Raw genomic sequence first — 15490 nt, forward strand, 5'->3', positions numbered from 1 at the left:
CATCACGCACAGCTGAAGCACATTATTCACTCATCCCTGCCTCCATATAAACCGCTCACTCACCCACACGCCCTGTCGTACGCTTATCCCCGCTACGTACCGTTCGACTCGGACTCTCTCCCTATCTCTCTCTCCTCGCGTGGACCGCGTCTCCTTCCAGACGCAGCCGGGATTGGTCTTTCCATAATCCACGGACGTAGAACGGTTGTGGGTCGCGCTGTGTGCGCACCACCGGATTATTCATTTTCCCCGGACTTCGTTATCCGGATTATCCCTGCGAGCGCAGGTATTTGTTTTGGCTCTGCCTTTGTTATGAATAAAGTTTTGTTTGCTGTTACTCCGGCTTCCGCCTCCGTTTCCCGCATGACAGTTACAAGTTGTTTTGTAGTTTTATTACAGATTCTCATGTTGATTGTGATTCCGTGTTCAGCAATGGCAGCACATGTACTGTTTTATGTTACAGTAAGTTGAAGTATTTTGAGAAGCAGTAAAGTAAGCTTTGTTTTGTGCATGGTAACTATTCTGTGTAAGAAGACAGGTTTTCATTTGAATAAATAATTTTTGACTCTGAATGCATGGTCTTGATTGTAGTTTATATAACCTTGTTTTAAGTTTAAATGCTTTACTCATTTTAAGACAGATTACTTTATGACGAATCCTAAATTAAGAAGAATTGTCTTGTTTAATAGCTCTGGTTTTAAGATCTTTTCACACAAATTAAGAAAAGCAAACTCTTAAAAAAAAGAATTATTAACTTGGTTTTAAGTAACTTACACTAAATATACACTGTAAAAAAAAATACACCATATCTACTCAATAAAAATGAGGCAACAGATTACAAGCAATATTATTAATTAAATCTCACAAGGTTTGGTATTAAGTAAATATTAATTAAATGAGACCCTTAATAGTTATCCATTTAATATGAGTAGATTTGAATAGAAAACAGTACAGAATTAATTATAACCTAAACAAAAATATTGAGTAGATTTGAAAAATGTGTAATGTGTAGATAGTACTAATAAAAATTAATTTAATTCTACATATCATAATTGAATAATCATCTACAATAATCTGCACATTGATTTGAATTTAATCAATGCAATTAATTAAATCTAAATATTCCTTTCTTATGAATAATATAGCCCAGAAATTACAGAACTTAAATACTCAAATAAGAATTTTATTAACAATTAATCACTTTTGTGCTTTGGACACATTGTAGCACATCATTGTACACTGCAACTACAGTCTCATTACAAGCCAAAACTTTGAAAAGGACAAAATGCTGATACTCCATAATTGCATGTGCCAAAACATAAATAATAAAAGTGCAAATTGAACAAAGTAAAATACATTTGTACTTAGAACGTACTACAATTGAAATGTCATGACATTCGTAGGACAAAACAGTGCCAACTTACAAACATAGCACTTTCAAATGTGCAATTCTAAAGCTCTGTAAAAGATAAACGTTGTGTAGCACAAAAGTCTGCACTGCAATACAGTCTCATTTCAAGCCTGAAGTTTGCTCTTGAGAAACTGGACTTTGTTTGAAAGCTTTGAATCATCCAGTTCCAAGAAAAGTTTTTGGAACACCTCAAAGGTGTATTTCAGCTGTCTGGGATAATTGAGATTCAGCGCGTAGGTCAAGCCAAGGGGGACAGAGCAAGCCCTTGCAATATCTCCAAGTCCTGTGATGACTTCCACGCCCTCTATGACGATCCCAATGTTCTTTGGGCTGATGCTTGTAGAAGCTCCAGGCTTTGGGGTCACAGTAATGGCCATTATTACTTGTTCAAGTTCCTCCAAGTTCCCAGTGTCCTGCAACATGAAATTATTATTGTCTTAGTATAAAACTGTCAAATATATTGCAAGCATATCACATTACTAGAAAATACATTTATTATTGTTTTCGTAGCTTATAAATCTATTTTATTAGATTTAATTTTCTCGCAGGCCTTGGTGTCAAATTGTTCTTTTTGTTTTAATCTCTATTTTGATCTTTTTGTACAGGGTTCATGCAGGTTACAATAAGTCAAATTTAAAACCTTTTTAAGACATTTTAAGACCATAAAGATGTCAATTTAAGACCTAAGACCTTTTTTGGCATTACCAAAAAATATTCAGATATAAGAAATTTTGAATAAAATAATCATCAATTTAATTTACAAATAAAGGTCACATATCTAGATCAAGCACCTACTTGAGGAATTGAGGAAATATTCTCCTTGAATTAAGTTAATGTTAATTTAAGTTCACCTACGTTGAAGTCTTTGATAAGAAGTCCCCCTTGTTCTCCAAGGTATTCTATAAGACACCGAATAACAACCTCTCTGGTCCTTTCAATCGAAGAGTGCACTGAGTCCTGGGGAGGAATGCAACAACTGATAAGTCAATCACAAAAAAAAAAAAAAAGATGTTTCTGTAATTTAGAAATGTAAACACACGACACCTATCAATTCTGATCGTACTTTACATGCCTGCTTTACTTAATGTATAAAGCTTCGTCAGACCACAAGGCAGAGCTTCATAATGGCTTTAAAGTAGAAAATGTACTGTTTATGATTTCGTGATAATCCATTAGCCCCTTCCACACAAGCACTGCAAGCCTGAAATTTTAAAGACATCACCTGAAGAAGATAAATGTGTGAACACAAATGTTTATATCTGACATTAAATGGATTTAACCCGGACAGCTCTATAGTACAAAGTCTGTGTCATTTCAAAATTACCCCATGTGTGAATACAACAGTGAATTAACCGGAGGATTCACAGTGAGCCATTAGATGTATTAAAAAGGGTTAACCCTGTTAAAAAGGTTTTTTTTGGGAGTTTTTCCTCAATCAATGTGAGGGTTTAAGTGCAGAGGCTGTTGTCATGATGCTATGTAAAGCCCTTTGAGACAAAATGTTTGTAAAATGGGCTATACAAATAAAATTCCCTTGCCTCTGATTGCTTTGTAAAACAAAAAACAAAATCTTACATTAGTTTTTCCTTTTCTAAAATAGGGCAGCAGTTCTGGAGGACAATTGTCTATCATTCAGTTTGATGTCCTTATTCATATAATTTGGAAATCTTATGGAACGAAGCTACTTCTAATTTTGAAAATTACTGTACCTGCAGCAGTTCCATTATGATCTCCAGTCTTCTTCCAAGTGCTCCACCTTTGGCATGAAATAGCATCAGTAGCTTGGGAGTGTGACGGTCTAACGCAGACATAAATCTTGGTTCCAGAAGTACAGTAGTTGTTCTTTAAAATTCTGCATTGATCTGAAACACAAAGGCAACAAAAGAGACAAAGGTATCACATCAGTTCTTAGCCTCTTAAACTTTTTTTATATAAATTGTCTAACATTCAATACTTTTTGCCACTGTCATATTTAAACATTGTGGAATTGTAAATGAGGGAGCGTTAGATGTAATTTTGAGGATTTTAATGACATTATTGAAACTTTGTGTAAAAAAACGTGTTAGACAAATTAATAATCAAAGTAAGAGTATTTTTTACATCTTGAAGTCAATTTGAGAAAATTATTTGGAAGCAATCCCTTACAGGGTCATCGGGTTCACATTTACATTGTTTCTTAACAGGAATTACACAATCCAACTTACTTGAAAAGGGTCAAACAGGGCAGGCCAGCGGTCCTTAATGGCTCGAACAGTTGGACACAGATTGATGATTTCATGTCGTCTGAGGGCAAATGTTTTGCTCATTTGGTCTTTGACTACATTTTCATTGTTCTTCTTTTTTGACTCTGTGACCAGCTTTTCCCTTACTTTCTCCAAGCTTTGCTCATTTTCACCAGCTGGGTAGGGTGGCAGATAATTGACCTCTGCTCTTTTTGCCTTTTTCACATTTTTTGCAGACTTCCTGTCAGCAGGGCATTTATGTTTTAGAGCATTGCATGTAACATCTGGAATACCAAAACCTCTTAACTTGGTTCTGTAGTTAGCCATCTTGTATTTAATACTATTCTGCCAACCAATGACGCCTGAAGAGCTCCCCGGATCCTTCAGACATGGATGTGCCTTGATAAGTGCTTCAGCGACAGAAAGACGATTCTGGAGTGATGGATAGGGAGTGTATGTATAAATGGACTGAGCTAGCTTTTCAAGTATGTCTGACTTGATGTTTGGCATAGTCAGCAGTGTGCCTTCTTTTCTATAAACTTCATTTGCTCTTTCAAGAATCATTTCAGTTTCAACAGAGAATCGTGGAATAATGAAATCAGTTGGCCATGGTTTCTTTTGTAGGCTGCTGCTTGCTGACATGATGGTTGAGCTTTCAGATGATGAATTACATGAGCCACAGGAGTCTTGTACAGTGGAACTTGTGGAGGCAGGATCATGGGATTGCTCTGAGGTGAAACTTTCATTGTAGCTGTCATTGAGTGGTAATGGGTACAAATTGAGAACAACTGGATTGATTGTCACAACCTTAATTGTGGCTTTGTGTGTAATTTCAGCAGTGGAGTTGAGAGTAGAAAAGTCATCAAAATCTGGATCTAAATACTGCAGGCTGAAGTCGTCGGGTATACTTAATGTCTGCTTGATGGCCAAGTTCAGTTCCTCCATTGTCTCTGGTATTCCGGATGGAAGAGTCAGTTTCTCTATTCTGTAACCAAAGAGGACCCGGAGCACTGCTGAATCCATGTCAGGTGGCCTAGTGAGAAGAAAACAGTCTTTAAAAAAAATAAAAGGTTATACCTCCATTAAGCACCAAAATTACTCAAACCCTCAAAAACAAGTTATGTGTGGGCATCCGTTTTTTTGTAAATAAGCCAATTAAAAAAATCACCAACACCCTACAGTTTATGATAGAGGGAATAGATAGAATCTACAATGTACAACAAATGTAACGTTTCAGTGTAACCACACGCATTCCTGCAAGTCTGTAAGCTGCAAGTGGATAGACATCTTGAAGGCTGAGGTGATGAACAAGATTTACTTCATTACAGGTTTCCAACAGAAAAGATCTGAGGTGCTCCAGGTACCAAGCATTGAGTTTCTTGACCATGAAGTAAAGACTGCTTTCCAAGATCAACATCTGTATGATCTCTACAAAGTCTGGAAGCCCTCCTGTAGAACCATACGTCAAGATCATCCCAGCTGAATACCTTGTTCCATGGTATGTCAAAGTGTTTGACAACTGTACACTTGTTAGCTGAGGGAACAGTTTCTTGACAGACTCCTGGATGTCAAGATGTAGTACTTCCAAAGGCAAAGATGACACTTTACTTGTTACCAGGGCAGGCTTAGCCATATTCCTTTGCCAATTGTAAGCCATCATCAGTTGATGTTTTGTTGAAAGTGACGCCAAGACATTCTTGAAATTGCTTGTGAACCTCACAACACGCTTGAAGAACTTATGCTTGGCCTCAAAGCGCATAGTCCACAGTCCAACTAGAGGACCAAAGGCTTCTATGAGCGCAGGATAGTGCTCCAAAAAATGGTGTTTGGGTGTCAATTTAAAATCAGGAAAAACTTCTTGCAGTCTATGACGATGCTCAGATATTTTTTGGTCAAGATAAGCAACACTTTCAACGGAGTGGAGAGGGGCCACAGAGAGCTCTACAATGTCCTTAAGGGTCATAAGAGTTTGCCACACTGGATCATCAGAGGGAATCCTTGGGCCAATGAGTAGTGGCAGTGACCTTATGAGTGCCCAGTTCTCATGACCATTTCCTCCTATAGTACCACGGCTACCAAAATTTACTGGGATGGGTTGAGGGCGGTCAAGATTGTCTGTAAACTCAAACGGAAATTGCTTTATTAAGTCATTAACTTGTGATAATGTGAAGTATTTGTTCTTAATGAAAGTATTCAGACAGTGTGCTAATTCTTTAGGGACAATCCCTTCAAATAGGTCGTGAAGTATATCAGGAGGGTAACCTCTAACAAAACTGAAGTGACTCAGCTTCTTAGTCAGTGGGCAAGCTTTCTTGACTCCAAAGCAATGAGGCAAGGTGGGGTCATCTACAGTTTTGAGATGCAAGTTATGGGTTTCCTCAGTCCGGGGTGGAAATTCGCCACAGCGTACCTCCTTTTGAGAGTATTCAGATTGAGATCCTAAGCAGAACCTGCAAATGTAAGGACCAGTAAAGTTTTCAACAAGTCCACTAAGAGAGTGTGCACCAAGATTGTCTGCTGCCACACAATATACTGTGCCTTTTATGTTCTTTCCAACACAGGCAACAAAAACTCCTTCTTGTTCCAAAACAGACAGATCTTTCAAGAGAGGCTCTAAAACAATATCATAGCCGAATCGTTTAATGTCAGCGGCTTTGCAGAGAATGCCCAAGTTTATTGCAGAAAGAGTAGAGCGCAGTCCAGATGGTACATTTGCCAGTATCCAATAAACTGCAGTGATCTTGTGTTTCTTACGTGACGTCCCTAAAGGGTTGCAAACCTCAAAATCATCAGCATAGAGAATTAACGCTATTCTTGGTTCATCTACAGCAAAAAATGGATTTTGTTTGAAATTTTTCCCATCTTGAAATGATTTATACTCAGTGGATGAGATTTTTTTTCATGTGCAATATCCTTATTGTTTAATATATGCTCTAAGGTCTGAAGAAGGGGTACATATTGAAAGCTGATATTTTCCTGCGAATCAAGGATGTACGCTCCTGGCTGGACAAATTCAAACTGTTTCTTGAAATACTGTCTTCTCTTATACACAGAACCGAAGGGCCCATCTTCTCCCAGTGCCTTGCTTGTAGGGTGTGACTTGCATATTTCCAACACCAATTCGTTAACAAGGTCCTCCTCCACAGCACAATTATACTTTTTCAAACTTGCATCGACAAGCTGACGGATTACTGGAGCAGAAGCGGTATATCTAAAATAAAGCTCCTCCACCAAATCATCAATACATTTTCCAGAAACGTTGTGCACACTTTCCAATTTCAAGAGAAGTGAGCCAATTCTTTGGTGAATTTCTTTTGATATATCCACTGGAGGATTTATACTGGTATCACTATCATCACATTCACTATCACCTGGGACTAAAGGATTAGTTTCATTTGGTAAAGTTTGGTGTTCACCAATGACATCTGGCTTTAAGTCTTCGAGTGAATGAGGGTTGTGCTTTCTGCTTTTGTGCACGAAAAATGTTCCATATATATTGGTCTTAAATGTACATCCAACAAAAACACACTCTACGGTTTCATGACTCCTTAGGTGATTGCCGAGGTGTTGGAAATATTCTTTTTCAATGGGATATTTAGCTGAGCAAATAACACATGTGAAAGAGAGGACTACTCCTGCATCATCCTGCATGATATCTTGACAAATGTGTGCGGAGGGCACTTAATGTTTTAAAGGAGCATGGACAATAATAATCAAGACAAGGTACCGAATTTCCAATCTCAAATGTCCTGTGCTGTAGTCTGTAATGCTGCAGAAGATCACCCCTTGTTGTCGCTCTGAATCCACAGACTTTACACTGCCATCTCATTTGGAGGCACCTAAGAAAAACACAGTTTAAAAAAAAGTTTTAGATATGAGAAATGCCTTTCAGTTTCACATTTCTACAGATAAAAATCCCTGTGTGAAAAATTTAATGAATTGATGCAAAATATTTACATATTTAAATAGATCCTGTATTTTTTACTTGTAGATGTCATTTCAAAGGATTAGTTAACCTCAAAATGAAAATTTCCTAATAAATTTACTCACCCCAATGCCATCCAAGATATCAATGTCTTTATTTCCTCAGTGGAAGAGAAATTAAGTGTTTTGAGGAAAACATTTCTGGATGTTTCTTTGAATAATGGACTTCAATGGGCTCCAACGTTTTGAATACACTTAACTATACTTGGATTTGACGAATATAGTACAAAATGTAGAAAATATACTTAGTACACCTTTTAAAATATATTTTTAATAGAATTATTTTTCACCTGGAATAGAATACATGATAGTATTACTTTTTATATGTACTTTAGCGATTCATACTGTAAAAATAATTGTTTTACCAATAAAGAATTTTAATCTATCTAAAAAACATTATACTAAAGGGAAACAGGGGAACAGACTTCGACACAACACCGGCTCACGAAACTCCAAATATCAAACTAAACACCGCTAAACAGATATGAAACAGTATTCTGTTACTAAAATGTTTTTAAATACTTTTAGTGTACGGTTTAGCTGTAAAATGAAAGTGTTTGTGCCATTTGAATTTGAATTCCTCACCTCCTGCTAAAGTTACGTTAGCTAACTAACTTAGGTGCTAGCTGCTAATAGACTGACGTTACGTGGATTTAGCTAAGTTAACTTCACATTTGCAAGTTGCAATAAAACAGCGAAACAACCGAGAGAAGTTACGTTACCTGTCTCGGGAAGACGATCTCCACACACGAGAAGTAAAGCCAACGGAAGTGCGTCAAGTGCCGTCTAAAATATACAATGCTTTTCCAGCGATAACCCCAAATATTGCTCTTTATGGAACCTTAAAATAAAACCCAAATGTACTCATTTACGCAATTTCATAAAAACATACCGAGGATATGATATTAACACACAAAAGACATAGGAACCATGATAGTGAAACTGCTAACCCACATCCTTAAAATAAAGGTTTGACTACGATACCTAAGAATTCTTCCAAAATGTATGATGCTGTGTTTATATTATAGCGCAACAACACCACACTATAGCCTTCCAACACAAGCTAACTTTGTGTTGCTGCTGAGTCTCTTTCTCTGTGATAACTCATTTAATATTGTAATATACCACTACATGCTTCTTACTAGCCCAGTGATAACAAAAGAAGTTTTCTTACCCAAGTCAACCAGTTAAGTTTAGCAAGATGAGCAATGTGGAAGAAAATTAATATGTAGGCCTGCTGCTTTTTTTTTTTTTTTTTTTTTTTTTTTTAAATGCATTTTGACAGGAAGTGCTTTTCAATTAAAATTTGCCTGATTACATTAATTTGAATTCACTCAATATTCTCTTCATTTGGAAATAGATAAATATAATGCTTAAGTTTTATTTAACTGCAATGGGTAGATTTTATTCCAAACATTTTTATTTAAAATTGAATTAAATATTTGCCTCAAAAACAAAAACACAATTATATTGAATAGATTTTAACCAAAAACATTAATTCAAATCTACATGACCACAGAATCATTTTTTTACAGTGTACTGCTTTAAATGAGTATTTTACTCCTTGTTTTAAAACACTTTGCTATTTTCTAAAGGCTTGGTATGTTTTCTTATTTTAAGAAATCTTATCAAGTGTAATTATCTTACTGCATTACTTACATTGCAGCACCGACGCTGAAAAGATATCATGCAGCCCGGACCTGCATAAAGCTCTATGGGGAAAAGCCTTAGACATCGAGCAATTTTAAGGTACCACATATTTTAAACAATTTAAGCCTTTACAAAATTAAACTAACTTTAAAGATGTCTTAATTACCTTGTCCCTCCATAGTGCTGATCTTCTCCACCTGCTCCTCCATAGTGCTGATCTGCTCCACCTGCTTCTCCATAGTGCTGATCTGCTCCACCTGCTCCTCTGCAGTGCTGATCTGCTCCACCTGCTCCTCTGCAGTGCTCATTTGCTTCACCTGCCCTTCTGTATTACTCATGGGCTCCACCAGCATGTTCTTGTCTCTTCCACCTGTGTGGTCCTCACCTCCTCTGGGTTGCTTGTGTAACCTCCTTGTCAGGTTAATGTAAATAATACCTAATTTAAGTATTAAGAAATGAAAACTGGGCTAGTATCAGAAGCTCTAGATACGACTATGGAGCCTGAAATAGTAAACAGTCATCAGAGAACAGACAACACAAAACAGGTGAATTGAAAAGAAAATAAAAGTATTATACAAAATAAATTGGCAGTTATTTACAATCCCTGCCTACCTAAGAAGGCTTCCTGAGTACACAGCGCACAAAAAACTCAAAATAAAAAACTCAAATAAAAGAGAGTCCATAGAAGTTGTTGATATGTGTGTGTTTCGTAGAGTATGTTCTGTTCACTACCCGGGTAGGTTTACCTATGTTCTTATCTGTATCACAAATGAAGGCACAGGATGATGCTGGTCCAAAGATGCCACGGCTGGCCACACCGGGCTCTTGATCCGTTCACTTCTGCAGGTTGGCTCGCCACTGACCGCTAGGGTCAGATTCAGATGGTCTATCCCTTTCTAAAAAAACAATCTATACATACAGTACAGAATGCATTAATTACAATTGCCTCATTTCTGTTCAAATCTAATCAACTTTTCTCCATTCAAATATCAAATCAAATATAACCAATTGTAAAGATTATAAATACTCTAATCATTGTGCAAATGAATAGGCACACATCACACCACATAACATAAGTCAGTTCCAATGAACAACAATCATGTATTTCTATCTTACAGTACAAAATAAATCATAGGATTTCAGAAACCTATTTATGAAACCAGATATTAACCTTTTTTACTTTTTAAACCTGTTTTTGCATCTTAACATTTTAACCATCACATTTTACCATATTCATTCTTTTTAACAGCTAAGAAACTTCTCCTCATATACATATACATACACAAACATGTATATTCACAATTAAATGAACTAAATCACCCTTATTTTAAATACATGTATATTAACTTTTAAGTCAACATGTAAAAAAAACAGTATAAAGGCACCTTTAGCAGTGTAAACAATATTAAAGATCTGCTACAGTGGTTTCTAGCTTAGCTAAGTAGCATGACAAACCAAATAGGACTTATAGATTGTTAACAATTAGCATGCAGCTAGCGCGATTAGCGATCTTTTATAAGCATCTTAAACAACATAAAACAGGTGAATTACCTGGGGTGTATGGGCCACCTGCAGGCAGAGTAGAGTGTTGCACTTCAGTATCCATAGGTGGGTTACACTTGTGTTCTCCAATGGATCACAGGGTGTGAGACGCAGCGTCATCAGCTGGTCATCATTGCCACTGGAATCCTGGTTCCCTCCTCTGCAAGTTGAACAAGCACACACACACACACACACACACACACACACACACACACACACACACACACACACACACACACACACACACACACACACACACACACACACACACACACACACACACACACACACACACACACACACACACACACACACACACACACACACACACACACACACACACACACACACACACACACACACACACACACACACACACACACACACACACACACACACACACACACACACACACACACACACACACACACACACACACACACACACACACACACACACACACACACACACACACACACACACACACACACACACACACACACACACACACACACACACACACACACACACACACACACACACACACACACACACACACACACACACACACACACACACACACACACACACACACACACACACACACACACACACACACACACACACACACACACACACACACACACACACACACACACACACACACACACACACACACACACACACACACACACACACACACACACACACACACACACACACACACACACACACACACACACACACACACACACACACACACACACACACACACACACACACACACACACACACACACACACACACACACACACACACACACACACACACACACACACACACACACACACACACACACACACACACACACACACACACACACACACACACACACACACACACACACACACACACACACACACACACACACACACACACACACACACACACACACACACACACACACACACACACACACACACACACACACACACACACACACACACACACACACACACACACACACACACACACACACACACACACACACACACACACACACACACACACACACACACACACACACACACACACACACACACACACACACACACACACACACACACACACACACACACACACACACACACACACACACACACACACACACACACACACACACACACACACACACACACACACACACACACACACACACACACACACACACACACACACACACACACACACACACACACACACACACACACACACACACACACACACACACACACACACACACACACACACACACACACACACACACACACACACACACACACACACACACACACACACACACACACACACACACACACACACACACACACACACACACACACACACACACACACACACACACACACACACACACACACACACACACACACACACACACACACACACACACACACACACACACACACACACACACACACACACACACACACACACACACACACACACACACACACACACACACACACACACACACACACACACACACACACACACACACACACACACACACACACACACACACACACACACACACACACACACACACACACACACACACACACACACACACACACACACACACACACACACACACACACACACACACACACACACACACACACACACACACACACACACACACACACACACACACACACACACACACACACACACACACACACACACACACACACACACACACACACACACACACACACACACACACACACACACACACACACACACACACACACACACACACACACACACACACACACACACACACACACACACACACACACACACACACACACACACACACACACACACACACACACACACACACACACACACACACACACACACACACACACACACACACACACACACACACACACACACACACACACACACACACACACACACACACACACACACACACACACACACACACACACACACACACACACACACACACACACACACACACACACACACACACACACACACACACACACACACACACACACACACACACACACACACACACACACACACACACACACACACACACACACACACACACACACACACACACACACACACACACACACACACACACACACACACACACACACACACACACACACACACACACACACACACACACACACACACACACACACACACACACACACACACACACACACACACACACACACACACACACACACACACACACACACACACTTTTCACTCTTAAAACAGGTGCAGTTTAAACTCATGGTTAATCCTTATGTTTTAAATGTTAATCTGTTTAAATCATACAGTCAAATTCTGTGGGTTCCTGGATGCCAAATTGCAAATGTGGTAAGCTGGAACTTGACATGCATGTGTTGTGCTCTTCCCAACATTCCCAAAAGCTTGCTCTCTTTTGGGGACTAAATAAGAAAATAGTTTAAGAGATCCTAAGTTTCCACTGTCAAGGAGGTTAGGAGTTTAAGGCGATGAATTAAAGTTTTAGGGGGGAGCCGTACCTTTAAGATTTAAATGTTGATGCAAATCTTTGCCATACTTAACACACGTTGTGAACTGTGACTTTAAGAATGCAGTGCTGCATCTTACCTTCACAAAGGTATTCATAAAGTGAACCCATCTTCTGAAGGTAGTCCTGGGCATAGGTGTAGAGTGGGCAGAGAGGGGTTAATATTTCAAACTTGAATTCATTCTTTTTGGTCTCCTTGCCAAGAAGCAGAACAGGCTTGTATCCAATGGCATGGAGTTTCTTAAGCTGCAATCACAACATTGTGTATTTGCTGTTTATGTAACAGAAAACAACAGCAAAAAGCTAAACATATTAGTTATTGAGAATGTATTACATTATTGCTGAAGCATCCAGGTCAATGCGATTCAGGATTTTTAACTTCATGGTGTATAACCAAGTATGTGCAAACAGGAAAGGCTCCCCAGCCCCATCACCAAAAAAGCCCAGCAGCATCTTTACTTCCTGAGAGCACTGATGAAAGCTCCTCTCCCTCCCCCCATCCTGACCACGTACAGAGGGACCATTGAGAGCATCCTGAGCAACTGCATCACTGCCTGGTTTGGGAACTGCACAGTCTCGGAGCGCAAGACCCCACTAAGGATAGTGAGGACCGCTGAGTAGATCATCTGAGTCTCTCTCCCCTTTATCATGGACATTTACACCACACGCTGCATTCGCAAAGCAAACAGCATTGCGGACAACCACACACACCCGTCACACACACTTTTCACTCTCCTACCATCAGGGATGGAGGGGGGGTTAGGTCCTCCACCTCACAAGCCTGAGCTCCCTCAACTCCCACAGCCACCACCTAATCTCTTTCTTCTCTGGTCTTTTAAGGCGATTGACTTGAAATCCATTGGGGTCTCCCCACGCAGGTTTAAATCCTGTCCACTATGATTTGCTTCCTGTTTACATTTCCTATTAATTACCCCAATCCAGTTAGTTTACATGATGTTGTGTTAATAGGGCTTCCAGTTTAAGCAGGGGATGGTAGAGAATTGTGTAGTAGTCGTGGCCGAGTGGTTAAGACGACGGACTAGAAATCCATTGGGGTCCCCTGCGCAGGTTCGAATCCTGCTGACTACGATTCACTTTCTGTTTACATTTCCTATTAATTACCCCGATCCAGTTAGTTTACATGTTGTTGTGTTAATAGGGCTTCCAGTTTAAGTAGGGGATGATAGAGAATTGTGTAGTAGTCGTGGCCGAGTGGTTAAGGCGATAGCCTTGAAATCCATTGGGGTCCCCCTGCGCAGGTTCGAATCCTGCTGACTGCGATTCACTTTCTGTTTAGATTTCTATGAACTACCCTGATCCTGATAGTTTGCAGGTTGTTGTGTTAATAGGGCTTCCAGTTTAAGTAGGGGATGATAGAGACTTGTGTAGTAGTCGTGGCCGAGTGGTTAAGGCGATGGACTAGAAATCCATTGGGGTCTCCCCACGCAGGTTTGAATCCTGCTGACTACAATTCACTTTCTGTTACATTTCCTATTAATTATACAGATATGGTTCTTTTGCGTTTTCTTGTGTTAATAGGGGTTCCAGTTTAAGTAGGGGATGATAGAGACTTGTGTAGTAGTCGTGGCCGAGTGGTTAAGGCGATAGCCTTGAAATCCATTGGGGTCTCCCTGCGCAGGTTTGAATCCTGCTGACTACGATTCACTTTCTGTTTACATTTCCTATTAATTACCCCAATCCAGTTAGTTTACAGGTTGTTGTGTTAATAGGGCTTCCAGTTTAAGTAGGGGATGATAGAGACTTGTGTAGTAGTCGTGGCCGAGTGGTTAAGGCGATGGACTAGAAATCCATTGGGGTCTCCCGCAGGTTCGAATCCTGCTGACTACGATTCACTTTCTGTTTACATTTTGTGTTAATTATAAAGATATGGTTTGCTTTTGTTTTCTTGTGTTAATAGGGGTTCCAGTTGAAGTAGGGGTGACAGCTAACTGTGCAGTAGTCGTGTCCGAGTGTTTAAGGCGATGGACTTGAAATCCATTGGGGTCCCCCTGCGCAGGTTTGAATCCTGCTGACTACGATTCACTTTCTGTTTAC

At 39.7% G+C, this 15490-nt stretch overlaps 1 protein-coding gene and 2 long non-coding RNA genes across 3 annotated transcripts in view; 1 reads left to right on the forward strand and 2 right to left on the reverse strand.

Moving 5' to 3' along the window:
• LOC124377359 (NACHT, LRR and PYD domains-containing protein 12-like) overlaps nucleotides 1-15490 on the forward strand; it is an 839056-nt gene that overhangs the window by 447610 nt on the left and 375956 nt on the right. The gene's annotated exons all lie outside the window — the stretch shown is intronic.
• LOC124376903 lies at nucleotides 4153-9026 on the reverse strand. Its single transcript, XR_006923986.1, has 3 exons — nucleotides 8340-9026; nucleotides 7361-7472; nucleotides 4153-4666 (listed from the first exon to the last, which is right to left on the reverse strand). It is a non-coding gene; the product is annotated as an uncharacterized LOC124376903 (long non-coding RNA).
• Nucleotides 10819-13700, reverse strand: LOC124376899. Its single transcript, XR_006923982.1, has 3 exons — nucleotides 13516-13700; nucleotides 13219-13331; nucleotides 10819-10969 (listed from the first exon to the last, which is right to left on the reverse strand). It is a non-coding gene; the product is annotated as an uncharacterized LOC124376899 (long non-coding RNA).

This window comes from Silurus meridionalis, chromosome 23 (genome assembly GCF_014805685.1).
Source record: "Silurus meridionalis isolate SWU-2019-XX chromosome 23, ASM1480568v1, whole genome shotgun sequence".
NCBI classification, from domain to species: Eukaryota; Metazoa; Chordata; class Actinopteri; order Siluriformes; family Siluridae; genus Silurus; species Silurus meridionalis.